We start from the raw sequence: 6,673 nt of genomic DNA on the forward strand, positions 1-6,673 counted from the left end.
AACCTAGCACTAATGTTAGCATGTTTATGTAAGTTGCTGGCTGTCATTCAACACCTCATAGTTTCAGAACAAGCATGTACTATCGCTTATGCATTCAATTCCCTTGTACTTCTTCTCCTGCTGAGAGGAAGTATTCACAAATCGAGAAGCAAATTCTACCTTTTGGAGTTAAAAATTTCCATCAATATCTGTTGGGAAAACTCTGATGGGCCATAATCCTATCAGTTTATGATTGTACTACTGGGTATTACTCACCTAATGGATATGGAAATGAGCACTATATTGCAGAAAGGGTAGTATAGTCTCCAAAGTCAGTTTCAAGGTTGACTCATATACAGTATCTCATGGATTTCAGGCAAAGTTTGCTCCTAAATGTGGTTCTCTCTCTCTGACACTAAGCCCTTTCAGGGAGATGCAGGAAAGATACTTTCCACTTGTTCGTTTCCATTTGGCTGGAACCACTCTACTACATACTTTACCTTACTGTCGGACCACCACGTCACCATGTCCAAGGCTGCTACTATTCGTGAGTCTTCCCTGCACCTCAATGACTGTTCTACTAGTAGTCTCCCTGCTCCTTGACACCCTATGGGGTCTCCAGTGCTTCAACCACACTCCCCAGGCTCACATAACTCATAATCGCTCTAAGACCCCGGTGTCTCAACCTCTCACTCCAAGGTGTACACTTGCAGCTTGCAAGCTTTCAGTGAATCTCTCCCACCCAGATCTCACTGTCTTCACACGCATCAGTACCTCAGACTTCACTTTCTTAACTGCATGCCTACAACCAAGTGTCAATACCTAGATACATGCTTTCCATCAACACATACATTGTATTTTTAGAGCAAAGGTCCCTCTACTACACCCCAATTTCTGGATCACTTGTTTCCAGAGGCCAGCAACTAGACAGACCTTTCTGTCAGTCTGTACTCCAAGTTTAACAAGTGAGGGCCCCTTTACTGCACCTCTGCTTTCTGGACAGTTACTCTCACAATTAAAAACTCTCATACAGTGGACCTCTCCCTCTAGAACTGTCTGTTTCTTTAAATAAACTGGATTCCTAATTTCTAACCTGCTCCAGAATTGCTGCTGTTAATCTGCCCCCTTCTGGGGTAACACAACAATACAAACATTAACCAACAATTAGTTAACAATTCCCCATGGAAATGTTGCTCTGAAAACACTCCCCTTGTGGGCTACAATAGTAAACTACAAACATTTAACAACACATCTCCTCTGGGAATGTTGCTCTTGATCCTTCCCCTTTTGGGGCACCACAAACAATTTACTCCCAATTCTTTCAATAATTGTTGTTCTAACTCCTCCATGTGGGGCAACTCAAACAATAACACAATGTCTCACTAGCCTGCCGTATTTCATACTAAATTACTAAATTGGTCCCTGCAGGCACTGTGCTCTTTGATGAAAGCTAATTTTTAAAGATTCTGATGGTGTGAGTTTACTTATTTTTTCTGATGATATAACTGTTACTAGACCATAATTTCGGAAATTCGTTTTTTAGAGGCAGTATTATTGTTTTTGATCTGTTGGGTCAAAGGAAATTAAATCTCATCCTTTTCTTCTTTTAGCTGACTTAACTGTTTTTTTAACATATATCATTTTACTGCTAAGGTGAAACAAACTTACCTGGAGATGACATAATCTGGGTTTGAATCTGTGAAAACCAATCCTGTTGAACCTGTGACTGTATTTATGCTTCTCAAGCCTATCTAACTCACTATAATCCTCCTAATATCAGCGCCTAGATATTGGGTTATTATATGTCTTGTAAAACTCAGCCTGGTACATACAGTACTAAAATGTACAAAATAGAGTACATTTGTTTTATTTGTTTAATTTAGTAATTTGAAATCATTACCAGAAATGTTAGTAATGTTATCTGCTATTTTTATTGTCTTTTTTTTCCCCTTAATGTTTCCCCAAAATACAACATTTTTCTTTCTTTCTCCTTTTAAAATTTATGTTTTGTATAAAAGAGGGATTGAATTAATGATCAGTAGTCGAATCTGTCCAGTCTTGCTCTAAGGCTCAGCAGAGACATACGTTCTGTGAATGTTGTTCAAAGTGCTGTAAACCTCTCTATGAATCCCTGGGAGAAGGGTGCATTGTGTTCTTACACTATATAAGAACTGTTTTTGTGTTTTGTATCCATTGTGAGGGATTTTTTTCCTTTTTTTACAATTTGTGTTTTTTATCATGTTTCTTTTTTGCATCCAAAATTTAGTTTTCACCTTGCTTCAGCCACCTGGTGCCACAGGGAAATACAACCGTCTAGACTTTTCTTCTTGAGTGCTGTGATTGATTCTTGGCTCCCGCTGAGAAATACGTGCCAACAGCACATAGCCAGTTCTCTCACTGTGCTGACGCTGACTGCACTACAAGTGCTGTTGCTGTATTCAGCCACCAACAAGCCCACTCTTTCCATAAGTTGAGCCTGGACACTTTCACTGCCTTGCTTCAGTTTGAGCTATGTGGATACAAATACACCCATCGGCACCTCACTCACTCTACTCAGCCAGTTCTATCTTTCCCTCGTGCCAGGTGAACTACACAGAGACGCAACATAACACAGGAGCTTTTTCCTTCTCAGGTCTGAGTCTAGCTCAGACTGATTCCCTAGCTATTTTACCTGTAGGGAAGAATGAAATTATAGGACTGCCCACAGCTGTTACTTGTTAGTTTGTGCAGTTCCTACAGCTGTAATTGCTTATCAGCACACACTTATCTATGAGAAGCTCCGCCTCCCTAAGAATCATAGCTAATATTTTGTCCCAAGCCTCATAAAGAGTTCAAAGAAGAGCTCAATGTAAGATTCCTGGTCAATGGATTATTATATACAGACAAATTAAGTGAACAAAATCTCTTCAATCCAGAGCAAATAGGATTGAGAGAAGATCTGAGTACAGTGTATACTGTATAATCATAAGGAGTGTAGATAAAGAGACTGTTTCACAGACAGTAGTAAAATACGAACATGATGTCACAATTGAAAACTAAAAGAGAATTAGAATGGAAAAAATGAACATATTTTTTCATGTACAGTTTTGGGTATCTGGAACAAGCTTCACAAACTAGTGGATGAGGCAGGGACTCTGGGAATTTTAAGATGCTTAAAACATGATCACTTAGTTACTATACTGACAAATGACTGAATTTGGGGAAATGGCCATCTCTTATTTGCATCCTTTCTTTGCATTGCAAATTGACACTTTTCATAGAGATTATAAGTTAGCTCTAATTTTGTTTCTACTTCAAAAAGAGTTCTGTACCCACAGGCCAACTCTGTGGAACATAGACACAAAACTATTAACTTTCTTAATTAACTATTAAAGAACTTTCTAGGCAAGCAGAACATGTCAACTAACATAGTGTTAGAAATAATGTTGGACAATGAAAACCGTGAATGTAGTTTATGATTGTAGAGTGATGAATATGTGATGGACACTTTGATCCCTAGCAAAATAAATTTCTTCACATGAAGAAACTATAAAAATCAGTGGTTTGCTAACTAAATCTACTCTATCAACAGATTTCAGCCTAGAGTTTTCCCATATTATACCCATGTTTCGGCAGATGCTTCATGAAAGAGGTCTTGTGAGATTGATACTAATGAAAATAGAAAAGGTTGAGGAAGAAAACCCCAAATCTCTAAATATTAATGTCAGAATCCTCAATGTAAATTCTCCAGGTGTTAGGTTATGATCCAGCAGAGATCTTGAGCATAAGCTTGCCACAAATACTGGAGTAAACTTTTGCTCAAGACCCTCAAGTTAGCATAAGATGGTCTCAATGGGCATGTAGCTGTTCATAAACCTTTGCTTCATACTTTTTTGTTTTGATTGCTGCCCTCAGGATAGGTTTCAAGCTTACAGTTGTTACAGACACTAAAATCGATATATGTTTTTAGTGTACTTTTAAACAACAAAGTGATAAGGTATGTTGGAAGAAAAACAAGTGGGAAACAGCAAGAATCTTATGTAGTAAAACAGTGGGTTGTGCACTGTTGTTTTGCTGGTGTTCATATAGAGGACATAGTAAAAGATGGTACATTGGGATAAAGAGACAGTATCCTTTCATTTTTCAACATAATGTGATGTTCTTGTGAAGGAAATGTCTCTGTGAAGGTTTGTTGTTCAGCTTGGTAAGGACCCTAAACATACAGTCAATTTCAATCTTATTTTTAAAGGGGAGTATAAAATAGCAGCCTTTCAAACCTGTCTGTCAGTTGCCTGTCATTAATTCCATTAAAATTCCATAGGAAATCCTGGTGGGAGACTGAAAGGCTGGTTTTCTATGAGCATAAATGCACTTGCAGGTAATTGGAATTGGATGAAAGTCAGTAGAAGCCAATATGCTGCTGAGGCTGTGTAACAGAATACATGTGGGTGATGGGGATGGATGAGAAAAACATGGCTATAAAATGCCAGAAAAGTATATCTTCTATCAGGTTTTATTTTTAGAAGAAGAGGGCATTTATATATACAATATATATCATATATAACAATAGGTTTTGTATCATCTTTTTTAGTTTTCAGAAAGAGTTCTGGCCTCTAACATGCATAATACAGATATTGAATAAGAATTGACTCATTGACTTCAGGAAAACCTTATTAAGTTCATTCTGATACTGTATAAATCCAGTAAAACTGGTCAATGTCCGGTTTTTCATTTCAGCTCATTACACATCAAAAGAAATGCCCATAATGTGAAAAGAAGGATGTGTATTTACATACAGTATTACATGTTCATATAGTATCCATTAAATCTGTATACATTGGTTTTGGAGGACTACAGATTCACTTTAGATGCTGAAGATCTTCAGTAATGGACTTTGACTTATGGACAAGCTTTTCTGTCTTTAAAGACATTACCACTCCTGTCTTTGTTACTATCGATAAATATGATAAAATTCTAAACTAAAAAGAAAATACATTAAATACAATAATTTTATTAATCTCCAACAATGTAAATGCCAAGTGCAAAAACTGTGTTCAGAGCTTGCCCCCTTCACATTCTATAATCAAGTGTCTATTACTTTAAACGGAAAAGAGTCACAGTCTGAATTCAATTTGCACTGAAACAAATGTAGAAGTGGTGTCTGGAATGAGACTCTCTCTGGCCTGTGTGAGTATCTTTATCTACATGCTGTACTGTAACTCTCTTAAATTAGAACTTCTTCACAATACCACTGTCAGGAAACATGCTTTAAGAGACAAGAAGTTGGATTTCCGGTTACCATATTAACCGTACTTTATTAGGACTTTGCACTGCCTGACAACTGTGTTTGTTGTCAACTGTGATCTCTCCTCACTCCTCACTAGAGTCCACATGCCCAAAGAGACGATCACCCACCCTACTGCCCACCCCAATACATAATGTTCTGAGGACTCGAATTACATGAAAGAGATATCCCAAAATGTCCTTATGCAAATACTTTCCCTTGTCCCACAGAATCTCTATCCTAGAGTTCCCCCGTTTACCTACAACATTGTGATTTTGTCATTGTGAATTAATATATTGGTATTGTTTTTTGAAATAGGATGAGAGCTCAAGATGACTACATATGCATTTTATGCTTGTTTAATTAGTCCCATTCCCTTTACCGTTTTTTTAGATTATGTGCACACCTAATAAGGTTACACTTAACTCTACCTGATCACCTGGAGGACCGCAATTATTATTTCAATAATGTGTTAATTTACATGGTCATTTATTTAATACACAAACAAAGATTGTGGGTTTGAGTATACTTTATATCATCATCAAAAAGAATATGACTTTGAATACACATTAAAGTGTATAATTGCCACAGGCTTTCTAAAGTAATAAAAGCAGTTACCATGGCCATCCTGTAGCATCTGACAGATATGCCCAGAGCTCAGAAGTTCAGAAGGGAAAAGAAGCAATTATCCATAATTAGGAAACAGACCATCAGTACTTCTGCTTAAATGGCCAGTGAGAATTTAAATTTAACTCACATTCAAAACAATGTGTACGTGAAGGTAAAGAATATATGAGTTACAGGTTGTTTGATTAACACAGCTTAGTAATCATAGACTGAAAGTCATTGCACAGGACAAATTCAAAGCTTGCACTATTATTTTTCTGTGTGACCTACATACTCCTTCCGATTTGGTAACAGCACTGGATTTAAGAACACTAGATTTTATTTGTTTCAAGTTATGTGGTAAGTAAGATGTATTTCTGCTTAACAATTATTGCTATTGCTGCTTTTATATCACAGTAATTTATTGTCCTCCTTACAATTCCAGCTCAGTGCAAGCCTTTACTGAGACACTGTCTCACCAATGGAGATTTCTCTACCTCAGGGTTTTGCTGTCTTTGGTGGCTCTATTTTTCAAATAGCAGGTCTGATCTAAGGTGTCACTGGTAACATGATTTAACATTAACAATATTCTAATCTGGCAGGTAAGGCTATACTCAACACAATTAAATATTGCTTATGACAGCTCTTCATAATAAAATATTGCAAACACATTTGTAAGCAAATGTTTAACTAAAGCAGTTTACATATTCAGGAATCTTCCTGAAACATTTATATTACAATATTTAAAATATAAATTAAAAGTTGTATCAAAACTAATGAGGAAGTTAACTGTCTGGAATTGGCTTAACTACAAGACTTGTTTAA

Source organism: Lepisosteus platostomus, chromosome 8 (assembly GCF_059453375.1).
Source record: "Lepisosteus platostomus isolate fLepPlt1 chromosome 8, fLepPlt1.hap1, whole genome shotgun sequence".
Taxonomy (NCBI): Eukaryota; Metazoa; Chordata; class Actinopteri; order Semionotiformes; family Lepisosteidae; genus Lepisosteus; species Lepisosteus platostomus.